Genomic DNA, 17,651 nt, shown 5'->3' on the forward strand with positions numbered 1-17,651 from the left:
AAAGTGTAAGAGGAAGACTCAAACTTGCTTACTTCTGTGTTAATGCATTTATCAAATGGACAGGTCCCAGCTGACCAAGGGGAACTAGGAAAGGAGAAGCCAAGATCCTCTCCTCCTGCCACCTGGCCGGGTGAGCCTGGGTGGGTGCCTGTAAGAGCAGTCATCCTACATCTTTCCCTGCTCCCGGCCATCCTCCTTCAGCCTTTGCCTCAGTTCCCATGTGCCCCAAGCCCAGCCTCACGGATTTGCTGGTTCGCTGCTATATGCAGGAGCAATCAAACTGACTAAGCTTGGAGATGCTTCATAAGGAAGCAGTCCACAAAACAAATGTTACTGGGTTATTGTTTGATTCATAAGCAGAGGTTCGGATAGTATACATGATGAAAAGAGAGAAGCTGTCTATCTATTATGCTGAGAGGTTCAAACCCCCCAGCTAAGTTAAGGGAAAATTAGCTGCCCCTAAGCAGAAGTGGAGAAATAGATTTTGTCCTTTTCAGTGAGTTCAGTTGTCTCTTGTAGAACTTGAGAGAATCTAGTTTTGATGCAACTGCGTGGCCACTGCCTTCAGGCCCTTTTAAGTTCCCCAGTCTATACACATGCAAGACCCAGAGAAAGAAAAGAATTTTCCATCTTAATCCCAGTCCTTGACCATCTTCTCTAGCTTGTCCAAATCAGAATGCTACCCTTGGGCCTCAAGGACAAATGCATCCTTAAAATCTTTCTTCCAAAATGTGGTCAAACAAAACATTAACTTTTTTCATCTTCTCACCTTGAGCTTTATCTGTGTTCATTTTATTCCAAAACTGATAAAATCTTTTCTTCAACTGACTTAAATTTTTAAATAGCTTTATAACTAATCACTCCACTGCTAATAACAATAGCTTGCATTTATGAGAGCATGTTTCTTCCCAAGAGCTTCAATTACTATATGATTAATGCATCTGGTGTCTCCATAGTTGAGAAAAGCATATATATTCAGCTCTTAGAACAAACAAGGGCAAGGGTTATAAATCTGTTTTCCTACATCACCCTAGTGTTCTTTTTACCTTAAATCAGCATATGTCTGTAAAAGTGACTTAAAGTCCTTTTGAATTTGGGAATATTGAAGGCCTTTACTCCTGATTAAAATAACTACTGGATTATCACATTCATTTAATAATTGTAAGAAAGGAGGCCCTGGCAAAACTGAGTTAAACTTTCTTTTTAAATTGTGTGTCTGATTATTACAGACATACCTTGAAATATCACAGGTTCAGCTCCAAACCGCTGCAATAAAGCAACTCATAACGTTTTTGCTGGTGGAAGGTCCTGCCTTCAATTTGCAAAAAAGGTGCAACATCTGTGAAGCACCATAAAGCTAAGCACAATATAACAAGTAATGCCTGTATTTAATATGTTCTGGTCCTTTAAGAAAAAGAAACCAAGAGAAATGTTTCTTCAGATCTATTTTTTAAATGCTGTCTGCTTACCTTGAAGTCACTATTTCAACACAGAAATAAAACCCACACATATCCACAAATAGGATCTCCTCTGATCCTATTTCCTTATCTGTGATACTGAGATATCCCCCAACTTACTGCTTACAGTCATAAGCACTTCTAGTAGAAAATAGACATTCAAATGGTGGTGTTTATCCTATCCAGTTTCCAAATCAAATAACATTCACTGACTGCCTGATCAATATCAGGCACTAAACCAGGCACCTTTAACCTATTATTTCCTCATGTGAAACTACAAGGTGGATTCTCCTTTTTACCAGTTTTTCCCAGGGAGAATCAACAAGTGAAGACAAGACAGTGGACTTACCTAGGCCAAAGAGATTGTTTTTTATGCAAGAGATGCCTTCCTGAAGACCCTGCAAAATCTGACTGAGATTTATGTATTTTAAGATCACTTCCATGACAGAAGATATTGGGTATTTCTTTTTCCTTGCTAAAGTGGAAATATTTCAATAAAATAAACAGTTTATTATTCAGCAAACCTGAGGAGCTTAGAAATTATGCAAGTCTTATAAGGGGACTGCATTTTTTCAAATTGTTTGCATTGAGAAATTTAATACTTTATAGTCAATATTTAGTTAATAGTCAATATTTAATTCAAAATTGCATAAAATAGGGCTACGCTGTATCACTCAAGCAGCTAGAGAAGCCAGATCCTAACTCCCAATCTTAAAATCCAAGTTGAGAGTTCTTTGTATGTTTCAATATCCCAAGTTTACTATCATCAAATGACAACACTAAAAATTTAGCAACAAGTTTGATGCCCTTTATTCAAGGGAATTCAATCCATGGATTGGAGGAAGTACAGTGGAGTGCTCTTCCGAAGGGATTTGGGGATTTCTGGAGTCTCTCACACTTCAATTTCCACCCTTTGAAAAATCGGTAGTCTCTCACACCCCAATTTTCCCCCCAAAAGGATTAGAACAAACAAACTCGAAGAGCTCAGACAAAACACAAGTGGAGCTCCATCCAAGAGAAGCTTACCAGAGATCCCGGAGGTGGCCAAAGGGGCAGCGAACCAAAAGGCTCCACAGGCACCTTCACCTGCATCTAGAAGCCATCCCCGGAATCCTCAGCAGCTGTCTCTGGGTCCCCTGTCATTGCCAAATGGTCAAATGACAAAACTGAAACAATTCAGTAATGAGTTTGATGTCCTTTTTCAAGGGAAAACAATCCATGGATTGGGGGAGTACAGGCCCACACACGCAGAAGAGCACTCCTCCCGAGGGACATTGGGCAAGGATGAGTTTTATTTAGAAGTGGTGGCACAGAAACAGGGCCTGATTGGCTGGGTGGCCAGGGACTTCCTTATAAAGCTAGTGGGTCCTATTCTCTAGGGTAAGGTAAACCAGCTGAAGCTGAGTTGGAGAGTGGTGATTGGCGTATGTTAAATTTCCTTGACAGGGGTGTGCAGTCAGCACAAGCTGACCTAGGTTTAGACTGGTGATGTAGGCTGGGCCCTGGGGCGGCCTCCATTTTCTGGGTCCTGATATATAGATTAACTTTATCACTATAGAGCTGAGAAGTATCCTGTGCAAATCAGCATAAACACAGTCACACTTAACAAAATGTAACAGCTGGGGAGCCCTGACCAGCTGGCTAGGTCAGTTGGTTAGAACACCGTCTGGACAAGACAAAGCTGTGAGTTCAATGCCCAGTCAGGTCACATACAAGAACCAACCAATGAATGCACAAGTAAGTGAAACAAGTCAATGTACTCTCTCTCCCTCCCGCTTTCCCTAAAACTGATAAAATTTTTTTAAAAGGAGTCACAAGACATGTGGGTTCTCAATGGTACTTACTGTTTTTCTTCTCTGTAGCATGTGGATAAAGGCCATAGAGACTCCAAAGTGAGAGCAACTCACCAAGAAGGAAGGTCTTCCTGCAATGAGCCTGCACTAACTGGCAGTTGGAGGCAGGCGGGGAGGGGAAGGGCTAACCAGCGGTGAGAGAGGCAAGATTAGCCACCTGGGTGTTAGGACTACATAACGTCTAAGTCCCTCACTCCAAGAATTCTCACATTTCTGCTTCTGCCCCACTGAGAACTCAGGACTTGCACAAGCCTACAGCTCTCCTGCTCACTCAAATTTAATGTCTTGCAGAGTCTACAGAAGACCCCAAACAGGACGAAGCTCAAAGGAAAGCAGAAGGCAGATAAATTACGATTACTTTGCTCTACCCTCTAGAGCACAGGTGGCAAACACAAGGCCCATGGGCTGAATCCAGCCCTCCTCCTTGTTTCTACCCCGTGGCAGCACCGAGCTCTCACTTAACTGTTAAGGAGTAGTTACACTTATATAGTCCTAAAATTACATTTGGCCCTTTGAATGCAACCGCGAGGCTGACATGGCCCCCAGTGAAAATGAGTTTGACACCCCTGCTAGAGCAGTGGTATCCTGAACTGCCATGCTCAGGCCATGGAAAGTGTTTATTCTGACCTTTGAACCAGCTTATCCCTGAAGGTACACGGAGATTCCGACTTACCCAACTTAACTCTAAGGATTCTGGATCAAGCCATCCCTTCAGCTTTTTGGGTTTCTGACTCCACCCATTCATCATTCAAACATGTGGTTCCTATCAGGTGCTACATTCTATGCTCTTCCTGGTACCTGCCCTCAGGGAGCTCACACTCTAGTAGCGGCAATGGTGGCAGTGCTAGAGAGGGACTGGGGTGACACAAACCAAACACAGGCAATTACAATATAGTGTGATCAATGCTACAACAGGAGAAAGTTAAGTGTGGGATACTCCGGGAATATATAGGAATGACGCCAGACTCAGCTGGTAGGAGAAACATCACTGAAGTGGCCTAAAGGATGAAGCAGAGAGATGAGGAGACAGAATGTACGAAGGCAAATGTGTGTAAGTGAGAGAGCATGGCATGGGTGAGGAACTCACACTGGTTGACTGTGTTTGGGTTAGAGTTGAGCATAGTTGGGGATGGTGACCAACGAGTCAGGCCAGGCACAGCCAGAGGCCAGACATATGAACCCTGTAAGTCTTTAAAAGTTTCAGCTTTATTCTGAAGGCAACAGCAAGTCACTGAATATTATAAGTAAGACATATTTAGATTTGCACAGGAGAAAGATCATTGGAGTCCTCTGAGGCAATTAGATTAGAAGGTAAGGAGGGGAAGTAAAAGGAGGGAGGGCAGTTAGGTAATTAGAGCCCCCCCCCAAGCAAGAGGTGATTGGCATTGCAGAGGTGTTGCAATGGAGAAAAACTGATTGGTTTAAAAGATATTAAAGAAGTAGAAACAGTAGACCTGGTGATTGACACGATGTGGTTGAATGGGAAGAACTGAAGATGACATCAACTCCATAGGTGGGAAAATGGGATGAATAACATTGCTGCCCCCTGAGACAGAAATGAGAGAAAGAGTATTTGGGGAGAGGTAAGCATGAGTGCCCCTGTGGCACCCAAGTACGCAATGATAAACAGGTGAGCTGGGGTCCCAGCGCCAGACCAGGGCTGGGAATATGTGAGAATGAGCACGAGGGTGACTAAAACTGCTAGTGGTGTCTCACCATTCAGAGAGGGCAGGGAGACAAAAGCAAACATGGAAGAGAACACTGAGAAACACCAATATTTATGGACTGATGACATACTGTTAACTTAAAAAATCAAGCTGCAACATAGTATACATAGTAAGAACCCATGCAGAGGGGTGAAAGGGAACACCAAATATGTGTATGTCCATGTGTGCGTGTGTGTGATTGTGAACTTACTTTTCGTAAGACATGTTAATTTATAAACCACTCTACTGCTTGAATTGTTTAATGGATATGTATTGTTTGCATAATTTAAAACAAAAATACTTTATTTTAAAAATATTTAAGAGACAGGCAGATAGAAAGGAGATTGCAAAGACGACCAAGAGAGAGATGGGGAGAAAATGCAGAGGAAGCTTACTGCCTGGCCCTTCTTGTGTCTTAATTTGAGAATGGTGAAGGGTATTAACTTGGGGTAAAATAATAAAAGAAATATTAAATATCGTATAAGTGTACTCAACTATATGATTTCTGACTGAAGATGTTATAAACGGTGTTCTTTAAAATAGGTGCCACTGTTTCTTACAGTTTGCTAATGTTAAATTTTAGTAAAGATATATAATGTTATTTATGTAAAGAGGTAAAGGGATTAAGCAAAAATAAAAACCCTCATAGACTGACAATAGGACGGTGACAGCCAGAGGGAAAGAGGGGGACATAGAAGAGGGTAAAGGGGGGATAAGTGGTGATGGAAGGAGACTTGACTTGGGATGGGGAACACACAGTACAATGTACAGATGGTATGTTATAGAATTGTTCACCTGAAACCTATGTAAGTTTATTAACCAATGTCACCCCAATAAATTCAATTAAAAAATAAAAATATTAAAAAAGGTATAGAATTTTCAGCAAGGACTCAAAAATCATGACCAAAAGGGACAACTGCAGCAGGGAGGCAGCACTATAAATATGGCAAACACAAGCTTTCAAGCCTTCCTGCTAGTACTTGGTCAAATCCACAGGCAAGAAGGAAACGCAAAATATCATCTCCATCAAGTCTGTACTCCCTTCTGAGCCGGATTGCTTGTCAAGCCTATTTCTGAAGCTAGTGCCTTATTTTGACTGTAAAAAGATCACTATAATTTTAAAAATCAGAAGTGCTAATTTCTGTGATTTTAATTTAAATTAAATATTAATGTATATTTTAAATCATCTCCCTTTGAATTGAGATTTAAGCCACTTTAAATACCATGTCTTGATACTGTAAAGCATTGCCTTCCCAGGAAAGCCACGTTTTGTTACTCATTTCACTGAGGAAGTGAAGAGCCTGTTGCCATGGAATCTCTACCATGCTATTTTCTGAAATTATTAAACTGTCTGTTATTCTTTGCTTTCGAATATCCTTCAATGTTTCATTTCACAAGTTCCCTTGTTTATTTTATTTAGTTTAGCAAGAATCAAATTATTCTTCTATTCCCAAGACAGTCATGAGAAAAATTCAAAAGTACCATTACAACAGTTACCCCAGCTCCTCGAGCTTCTCCACTAATGTAAGGCACAAGGAGAATTAGAGATCCTTCAACTCAGAGAGAGCTCCACACTCAATGAGCAGTGGGCAACAGGGGCCTTCCCATTCTGGTTATTAACAAACTCTGTGGTTCCCTGGTGGTAACTTATTAAAATATTTACCAAATAGTTTCTACAGTGCCAGGGATAGTTCTAGCTGTGGGACTATAGTGGCAAGCAAAACAAATTATTACTCAGGAAAACAAAAAAAGAAAAAGGAGGAGAAGGAGGAGGAGGAGGAGGAGAAGAAGGAAGTTGAGGGATTTTGCTAAGTCAAAACTGATTCTTCCCCATTTCCTACCTCCTATACTAATGGATGATCAAATCAGTAAGACTAAGAGCACCACAGGATGCAAACATCTTCTGAGAAGATCCCTTTTCACCCTTATCTACACTCAGCTCATACCCACTGCTCTCTCAGTACAATTTCCTCATTCCAGGGAGGCCTGCCCTACTCTCATCTTACATATATCCTATCTTAGTCAGTTCAGGCTGCTGTAACACAAATATCATAGACTGAGTGGCTTAAACAAAAGAGATTTATTTCTCACCGTTCTGGTTGCTGAGAAATTCAAGATCAAGGAGCCAACCAATTCAGTTCCTAGCAAGGGTCCTCACTTTGGCTTGCAGACGCATGCCTTCCTGCCCTTGACAGGGAGAGAGAGGACGCGGACTCTCCTGGTCTCCTTTCAAGAGCACTGACCCATCTCCCAAAGACCCCATCTCAAAACACCATCACATTGGAGATTAGGGTTTCAACATATGAATTTTGGGAGAATTCAAACATGCATGCCCTGGCTGGTGTGGCTCAGTGGACTGAGTGCCAGCCTGTGAACCAAAGCGTCGCCAGTTTGATTCCCAGTCTAGGGCACATGACTGGGTTGTAGGCCAGGTACCCAGTAGTAGGTGTGTGACAGGCAACCACACATTGCTTTCTCTCCCTTTCTTTCTCTTTCTATTCCCCTCTCTTAAATTAATTAATTCATTCATTCATTCATTTTAAAAAACCATGCAGCCCACACCATATATACTATATAGCATGGATCCCAGGTGGTCCCCTTCAAATCTCATCCCCTCTAATGACTTGAGGTCACAGATACAAAAAAACAGTCCTGTCTCTCTTGTCTGGACTCTCCTCTCATTGTGTGTGTTCAATCCTGTGCAGGCTCATTTTGCAGTATGCACAGAATCTGTGTTTTTGTCTGAAGTCTCCCAAATTAAAAGATAAGCACTCCAAGGGGGCAACGTCTTTATCTTGCATTTTTAACTCTCTCAAAGTGCTTCAGCTCTCTACCAAATATTTGCTGATTCACGCAGTCAGCCCTAACCTCCCCATCGAGCACCAGTGCCTGAGGCTGAGGAGCAGTCTTCTGTGGGTTTGAGAAAGCTAACCACACACACGCGCACACACACTTCCGCAACATAAAACCTCTTAAGATTGGGACTAATTTAAAGAAAATTCCACTTTGAATTTCTAGAAAGTAGGAACCACTATATATATATATATATATATATATATATGTTAACCGAAATGCAGTTTCTCATTGCTTGCATGCTCATTTCTGTAACAGAAATGAGGCTAAGCAAGTTTGGCCTGGGAAAGTGCCCTGAACAGCTGTTTTACTGACTTAATAAGAAACTGCCAAATACTGACAGCAGCTTGCATTTGCAGTATGTAAACTTTTCAAACTGCTTTCCCATCCATGAGCATAACTTACTTACCAAGTATGGTTCTTAAATGAGGGCATCAAAGTACTTGGAAAGAATTGGAGCTTTAAGTGCTTCTCCTCTCTACATTACTATTATCTCTGACAATTTCATATAGGTGGTCATGTGCAACTCAGCCCAGACCTTTTCTTACAAATTGTGAAGAAATGAAAGCTTTAGGTCTTCCTATGGAACAATGAATTCCATCCAAGTACTAAACAAAATACAGCATTAGACAAGGGTGTTTTGCAGCTTTCAACGCTGGGCTGTAAACATGTTCCTGTAGTAACCAGGGACATGTGCCATTCATTCCACTGAACCAATCATTAAGGACTTTAAGGAAAGTCTAAGTATTCTCACCATTTGTGACAGTTAACATACAGGAGAACTATGTCATTCTAATATTTGCCTTTTAAAGACTTTGTAGAATCATCAGATCTCTCCCATTTTCAAAGTACATGGTTCTGATTTTGTGGAGTTTTTTTCATTTGAGAGAGGTTATAGTAGGCAGTGTAAGGAGGAATGGAAACCAGAAATGGCTAGATAAATTTTAAGTTCACAGAAACTTATTTCAAAAAGTATTTTATAACTGGAGTTGGAATAATATCAAACTTATTTCAAAGACTTCTTGTCAAGATGGCAGCATAGGCAGAAATGGCTCACCTCTGCAAAACCGCCACAAAATTACAAATAAAATATAGAACAACTATCACTCAGGTGATTCTCTGACAGAACAGACAGATGTAGAGTTGAATGGAAGTCTGAAAACAACGGAATTAAAGAAACTACGTCCATCTAGACTGGTAGGAGGGGCACAGATGCGGAATGGGCTGGTCACACATCCATGTGTGGTGGATAAAAATTCAGGAGGGATAGCTTGGGAGTAAGGAGTCCCAGCCCCAAACCAAGCTCCCCAGCCTAAGCTTCCAGTGTCAAGAAGATAAGTCCCCACAACTACTGACTGCAAAAACCAGCAGGGAATGAGTCAGTGAAAGAAACTTCTGGAGACCCAAACAGTTCCTCTTAAAGAACCCATGCATGGACTCACCTACTCAGACTCACTCTCTCTGGGCTCTGGCACTGGCATGGCAGCCTGAGGGGCATCAGGGGCATGTAGGGGGAGGCTGAGGTATCTGGCATCGAGGTGAGCAGAGGCCATTGTCCCTTTTCTGGGCCTTTCCCCCACAGAACCAGCAGACTGAGGCCATATTTAAGATTCCATCAACTTGGCTAGCACTGTTTGACCCACCTTGGAGATCCCCAGAGACTCCACCTCACCCAACTTATGGGCCCACCCAAGTTGCTTTTTCATACAAATGGCTCATCTTGGTTCAGGCTTCACAACTTCCTAAATCCTGTCAAATAAGCAGCAGTTGGCCTCAGTGAGGCCCAGGCCTGGAACTAGCAGCCTAGATTCACAACTTGGCTTTGCCTGGAAGTCTCCAAGCCCAGCACAAGTAACAGCCATCTCAGGTTGCTTTATAACTCAGGCACATTGGCCCCAGGCAAAACACAGGTGGGGGGTGATCTTGACCTACATCTCCTAGGAAAACCCAGGGCCAGTGCACCCAGTGGACAGCTACAGACAAGTTGGAGCACCACCACCCTGCCCCTGAACCATTGATCCTCTACAGAGGGCACAGGGTAGTGGTTAAGTGGTCATAGCCAGTCCTTGCAGCTGACTGGCCTGGGTAAATCCCTCCCATTGATCTGCCAACAGCAACCAAGGCTCAACTATAAGAGTAGGGTGTTCTGAGCCCACATGAAGGGTGTACCTTGAGTACCCCATTTGGGTGATAGGGAAGGCTGTGCCACTGGGCCCTACAGGATACCTACTATATTAGGCCACACTACCAAAACATAGAGTCAAAGCAGCTCTACCTAATACATAGAAACAAACACAGGGAGGCTGCCAAAATGAGGAGACAAAGAAACTTGGCCCAAAGGAAAGAACAGATCAAAACTCCAGAAAAAGAGCTAAGTGAAATGGAGACAAGCAATCTATCAGATGCAGAGTTCAAAACATTGGTTATAAGGATGCTCAAGGAACTTAGTGAGGAGCTCAACAGCATAGAAAAGGTCCAGTCAAAATGAAGGATACACTAATTGAAATAAAGAAGAATTTACAGGGAAATAAAAGTAAAGTGGATGAAGCCGAGAATCAAATCAGTGATTTGGAACATAAGGAAGAAAAAAATCAACCAATCAGAACAACAAGAAGAAAAGAGAATCCAAAAATATGAGGATAGTGTAAGCAGCCTGTGGGACAATTTAAGCAATCCAACATTTACTTCATATGGGTTCCAGAAGGAAAAGAGAAAGAGCAAGAAATTGGAAATCTATTTGAAAAAATAATGAAAGAAAAGTTCCCTAATTTGGTGAAGGAAATAGACAAGTCTAGTAAGCACAGAGGGTCCCAAAGAAGATGGACACAAAAAGGCCCACCCCCAAACACATCATAATTAAAAGAAATTAAAATTCCAAAGGTTAAAAAAAAAGAGATAGGAGTGGGATGTGGGAGAATGGGGTGAGAGATGAGGGGATTGAGAAGTACAAATAGGTAGTTACAGAATAGCCATGGAGATGTAAAGTATGGTAGCCAAAGAATTTACATGCATGACCCTTGGACATGAACAAGGGTGGGGGTATTTCCTGAGGAAGTGGGTGGGGCAGGGGGGAGGGGGGAAGAGGGAGGAAAATCAGGACAACTGTAATAGCATAATCAATAAAATATAATTTTAAAAAACTTATTTTAAAAAGTATTTTATAACGAGTTAGAAGATAAAATACTATGACTCTACGATCTCAAATTAAAAATAAATTAACAGCAGTAAGAAAGTAAATCCTGGTGAAAAAAATTATTCTAAGATATTTAAAGATAAAAAATAGTGATATCTTGTGAATGCCTAACATTCTCTTGCTTTATAACTTCTCATCTGTTCTAACAGTAGTTAAAGCCAAGTCTTTGATGTTAGGTACTCTTGGCAATACCCCAGATACTAGACTTTGGAAGATCTCACAGAAGTGCAAAATAGTAGCTCCCTCTTCAAAGATCTCCATCTACACTGTTAGCGCAAACTAAGACCTTCAGAGGCCATGCCTTGTCTTATTAAAGACTCCACAACCTCTATGTCTAATTTCCCAATTAACAGTAGTTAGGACTATTTAACTAAGTCTTTTATCAGACTCTTCAGCCACAAGTAAAATATGTAAAGGTTTTGCTTCAAAGGGGGTCTCTATTTAGAAAGGATGTTTCCTTCTACACAATAAGATCAAATGACACAAATTTAAGTGAAAATTTGGGGGGGCTCAGTTGTTTGGAGCATCCTGTATATCAAAACTGGTAGCAAGTTTGCCAGGTCAGGGCACATACCTAGGTTGCAGGTTCCATCCCCAGTCAGGGTGCGTGTGAGAGGCACCCTGATTGATGTTTGTCTTGTACATCCCTGTTCCTTTCTCCCTCTCTCTCTCTTTTCTCTCTCTCAATCAATAAAAATATCCTCGGATAAGAATTAAAAAAAAAGACTGAGGGGGAGAAATGTTTTCTATTCAAACAAATATATTAATAAACTACAGTGTTTACTCTAAACACTTTTTAAAGATGACGTGCATACACCAGTCAGATTCTAAGCTCCAAACAATTGAAAACAAACTCTAATTAAAGCAAAGAATGAATTTATCGGGAAGCTCACAAAATAACCGAAAGCTCTGGAGAATGAGACATGGGGCTGTGAGGCCAAACCTACGCTCAGAACTGGTCCAACATGGATACTTCTGCCATCACTGAACATTCTGCATCTTATTATTTTACTTTTTAAGGAAAAAAATTAGATAATGCTGCTCATCAAACTCTATCACAACACTGATTGTAAGAAGCACCCTGATTTCAGCAATATTAAAGTGTTGGGGATACATGAATCTAGGGATTGACGGAAAGCCACAGATTCCACAGTGTATGTCAGCACCACGACCACCGCACACAGCCGGGTCTCCTCTGTTTCTACGTCCACTCCCACCCCAGGGTGTGGCCGTGTCCTAGCTGAAAGGGAGGCTGGAAAAGTTGGCATTTTCAGCTTGTATAGTGGAAACAAAGAGATTCTGCTGTTTTTCCTGCTGTGGGAAATTCTCCAACCACAACAGAGTTCAGATGCTGGGTGGCCAAAGTAGAATGACAAATATCCTCTATAGGGAGATTTCAAAGAAACTCCCTCCTATGGAGTTTATCCCTCTTATGGTAAAAGTTCTGTTGCCTCTGCAGTTAAGACTACAAACGTCAGAAAATGTTTGAGAAGCCCCAGAACAGGGAAACTCCCTAAGATGGAATCCAAGGCCCTTATAATCCAGGCCCTACAAACTCTTCCAGGCTAGTTTCCATCACCTCACCCTGTGCACACCCTGCAGTTCAAGGATGACAAATTAGGTGGCAGCCCTTCAACTGCCATTATCACTCATGTCTTCACTCTCAGTGTGTTCCCTCAGAAGACCTGTCCCTACCCTACGATCTTTCTCTACTCGAATTAAAACTTCCATTGCATAACTTGGACCAAAAATCACCCTTCATGTGAACTTTTCCATATAGCCCCATGTTTCTGACCCCTTAGCACGTCCCACATATTTCCATTGTTGAAGGAAGAGGTGCGCACTCAGTATCTGAACAGAAAGCTGAATGTGTTGCTTGCTAGGCAAGGAAGAGGTGCACTTTAACAGACTTTCTCCCCATGCAAAGCTGGGGGAGGTTATCTTATATAGGGTTTGGAGATTCTTCAAGTTCAGGGCCTGGGAAACTTCCAGAAGCTGGAATGTTTAGGCATTAGCTGACCTGTAGGTGCAGAAGCGAAGCTGGAGTGACAATGTGGTTGACTGGCTGGCTTGCAGAAGCGTGCACGCTAGAGTTCAGCTGTAGCCAGCTGTCTGGCTTTACAACCGTGTGTACTGGCAGTGTGTGGGGGCTGCTGTCACTGATCCACCCCCTATAGAAGCATGGATGATTGCTGCTATTGATCAGCTTAAACAGGTATAAAACAGATTCTGATGGACACTGGTAACCATGCTCATGGAACAATCAGTCTTTTCCTAGAAGGATAGGAACTTTCCATACTTACCATTATAACAATACAAGGTCTGTACAGAAGGTATCCAGCCATGTAACATGAAAAATAGAGACATTTATTGAAGAAGATACAAGATACAAAAAAGATTGTACACAGGACAATGATGCCTCAGTCCCCTTCAAAGTAAGCACCTTGGGACCTCACACAGTTCTCTCAGGGTCTGTTACACCGTTCAAAACACTCTGCAAAATCCTTCATTGGAATCACCCTTGGCTGCCCCATAGTATTTTCCTAAATCTCATTGACAGACTGAAATCTCTTTCCTTTCAAAGGTGATTTTAGTTTTGGGAAAAGCCAGGCGTTGCAGGGCGCCAAATCGGGGCTGCAGGGAGGCTGAGTCACTGGGTGATTTCATTTTTCACCAAAAAACACTGTACCAGATGTGATGCATGAGCGGGCGTGTTGTCGTGATGAAGCTGCCGATCACCAGTTGCACATAGCTGCGGCCTTCTGAATCATCCAAATAGTTCCCACAGAGGAATGTTCAAGCTTAATGCAAAATTTGAAGCAGGTGTGTTGCTCTACTTGCTCAGTCATCTTGAATGTGACGGCCACACAGTACACATGCTCACTCAGTGGCATCCACCACCCCCGCTGACTAGTACAGTGGAGTCATCATTGTTTACACGTCAATGTGCATTCCAGCATGTTCTCCTTTGCTGCCAGGTTACACTGATGTCACACAGACCTTTCTGTTATATTAACAATGGCTAGACTTTTTCTGGACAGACCTCATATTTTAGGATATAATAACCATACTAATTAGCTAACATTCTAATTTATAGAGCTCTTAGTATATTCCAGGTACAGTATATTACAGTAAGTACTTTATAAGAATATCTCATTTAATCCTTGGAACAATAGGGGATACTATTATGCATCGTTTCACAGATAGGCAGCCTTAGGGGCCTCACCGGGATCCAAGTACAAACAGAATGACGACAGAGGCTGCCTCTCACCCAGTGCACAATAAGGACTCCGCTGATGGTTCCTGTTGCTGTCTCCTCAGTGGTCACACACTCACCCCAAGCACACACATCAGATCTTAGTCTGTGTGCCCAGAGCTACGCTGTTTCAGGGCCTCTCATGCAGAGAAACCCTCAGTGTCCACTGTTACAGGAAGAGAGAGAGGGTCCTGAATCATTCTATTAGTTCCAAACATGCCCTAAAGGTCAAAAGCTCTGCACCTTGCCACCTAACCGTGGTCAAAAAAAACCAACATCCAGAACAAACTGTCAACAACATCTGTAATTTTAGAAAGCCTTAAGATAATATGTTTCATCTGGTTTCTAATGACCTTGTAGCCAAATCTCCATCTTTGATGCAGCTACTAAGCCTAAAGGATTCGTCATCAACCTGCCTCAACTTCCTTAAGGAGCCTAAAAACAAACAGAAACACCAGTGGCAGAAAACAGACATCGTCTTACTTTGCCACTTTCTGCTCATGTGCACGCACCCACACAGGACTGCCCCGAGCACCGCTGCAGAAGGGAAGCTCTCCCAGACCACATGAAAGAAGGAAGTCATATGCAGCACGCCAAACCGCAGCCAAACCGCAGCCCCGACCCGGCAAAGGCCCTGCCATTAATGACAAAGATATACCATGAAAATATCTCCATCTCCCTCCTATCCCTCCTCAGTCAGGGCCAGGAAACCTCTCTGCAACTTATTCCTTAACTACAAATTACAAATTCTTCTTATCCCTTCCTTACACACGAGAGGAGGGTTCAATCTCTCCTTCTCCTGAGCCCAGTCAGGGCGTACCCCCCTAGAACTCTGAGACACTTTTAAAAATCTGTGGTAAGCTTTTTTGGTCTGTGGACTGAGGGACCCACATGTAGTTAATTCACCCCTCATACCAATTTTTACTACAACCGTAAGTAACACCTACTAATACAATGACTAATTCAATTAGTCATTCAATTTTGTAGCCTTGAGCAACTTACTTCACTTCTCTTCAGCTTCCTCATCTGTTAAAAGGGAATAAAAGTATCAGCCCCTCATAGGGTAATTATGAGAATTACATGAGATATTATGTATAAGGCCCTCAAGACAATGCTGTGCAGTTAATGATGTGGCGCCGTACACTTGAAAGCTGCTGAGAATAGATTTCAAGCTCGTCAGCACAAACACACCAAACCAGTTAATTGTGCGTGCTGACGGGTGTGTGGATTATCTCGATCTTGGGGGTCATTCCACAGTGCATGTGTATACCAAATCTCCTTGTCGAACACTTTAAAGGTATACAATTATACTTATCCATTCTCTTCAATAAAGTGGAAAGACAAGGCTATGAGTGGCCATTGCCATAGAAGTAATATTTTCATAATGATTATAGCTCTCCAGGTACCACAGCGAGGGTCTGAGGCAGGGCTACCCCGGCAATGTTGACAAGAACACCTAGGAAAGATTCTGGGTTCAACTCATCCACTCGCCATCTCCAAAAACATATTTAATTGACAGGATGCTAAATAACTGCAAGAATATTGAATACTTTAGTGGACATCCACTAAAGAAACATCCAATTACCCAAATGTTTCACGTAATGAACTGCTTGACCCCCTCGCTTCACCCCCAGAAGAGGCCATCTGAACGTGCCTGCCTTGAGGTTCAGCCCTATGAGGCTCTGGGGCTGACTCTGTCCTCTGTCTGAAGGAAAGGACATTCAGCACAGATAACACAGCAACAGATCTGTCTTGCTGCAAATGCCACTCTGAAGTTTTACTCTAAGCATCTGCCGCATTCCTGTCCCCAGGTCCCCACTCTGAACTCCACTGTAGTCAGTGTATACCAGTCATAACGCTCTATCCCCACAGGTCTCTGCCCTGCCAGTCTGCTTAGGGTCCCACCTCCTCCTGGACCTCAACCCCACCCATCTCTTGCTGGTTCCCCCTGGAGCATGGAGGAGCCAGCCCCCACATAGCCTGACTTCAGGAAGCCCCTTATATTATTTCCTAGGTCTGCTCTAACAAATTACCATAACTTGGTGGCTTAAAACAGCAGAAGTTTAACCTGTCAGTTGTGGAGGCCAGAAGTCCAAAATCAAGGTTTCAGCAGGGCTACATTCCCTGCAATGGCTCTGGGCAAGAACTCTCTCTTGCCTTTTCCAGGTCCAGGAGGTTGCTGGCGTTCCTCAGCTTGTAGCAGCATAACTCCAATCTCTGCCTGTGCCTTCACATGGCTTTCTTCCTTGTGTCACTCTGTGTCCTCTCTTCTTCTTACAAGGACACCAGTCATTGGCTTTTGGGCCCACCCTGCACCCAGGATGATCTCCTCTGAATTCTTACCTTAATAACACCTGCAATGACCATATTTCCAAATAAGGTCACACACCTCAACTGACCAGAGGGGAAACAGAGGCCCCACCTGACATACTCAGTCCGGCATCACTGACGAAACACCATGTTACTGAACCTGGTTTGGCAAATCAAGCACAACGGACGGACAGCTTTGCCCAGGAAGGGTTTATTAGTGAAACCAACAGCTTAGGAAATGAAAGAAAAGCCAGGTCAGTGAGTGTAGGCCAGGCCATCTTTGAAACAGAGTGTAGGCCCCCAAATCTCTCAAGCTAAAAACAGCGATTAAAATCATCCATTTTGAAAGAAGGAGACACATGATAATTTGTACGCGTGTTAAGACACATTCTTTAGTCTTGTTTGCAATGGAAAAAACTCCTAAAGAATACAACATTAAAAGGCTCTGAGATAAATCACATTTAGTAATTAGCTCACAAGTAAGAGGAAGCCAAAATAAACCGACATCAAAAGTAGCCTAATCAACAACAACAACAAAAAATGTGTTTGGAGCTAGGGCATTGCAATCAGACGCTGTAATAAATCATAGAGGTGTCATTTCATAAATTGTAACCAAAGAATGAACATTGCATTGACAGGAAAATAAAATAATGCTGAAGTATAGTTGCAGCTACTGCATTTTCTGATTTTTTAAATTGGTTTAAAATGGTATCTGCAAAGGCTTTCATTATTTTGTGATTAGAATTTTATCTCCGTTGCCCAGAGATTAGATCCCTGTCATTTCCAGCTTGAGCTCCCTGCTTCCTCCTTATCCCCATGCCTGCTTTGACACACCCCAGTCCCTGTGTTGTGTTTTTTACCTCTTGGGAGACTGCCTGCCTGGGCCCCTCACTTGTCACTGAACCCTGGAGACCAGACTGCCCCCACAGCAGCAGAGCTGGCAGACCCCTGCCCTGGGCGGGGCCCAGGGTGGCTCCAACATCCAGACCCGGACTCCTCCAGACTCTCTGTCACATTCAGAAC

General features: G+C 42.7%; 1 protein-coding gene across 4 annotated transcripts in view; it reads right to left on the minus strand.

The window, feature by feature from the left end:
* The window catches only part of FAM13C (family with sequence similarity 13 member C), a 124,579-nt gene that overhangs the window by 81,460 nt on the left and 25,468 nt on the right, over positions 1 to 17,651 (minus strand). The window lies entirely within an intron of this gene.

This window comes from Desmodus rotundus, chromosome 4 (genome assembly GCF_022682495.2).
Source record: "Desmodus rotundus isolate HL8 chromosome 4, HLdesRot8A.1, whole genome shotgun sequence".
NCBI classification, from domain to species: domain Eukaryota; kingdom Metazoa; phylum Chordata; class Mammalia; order Chiroptera; family Phyllostomidae; genus Desmodus; species Desmodus rotundus.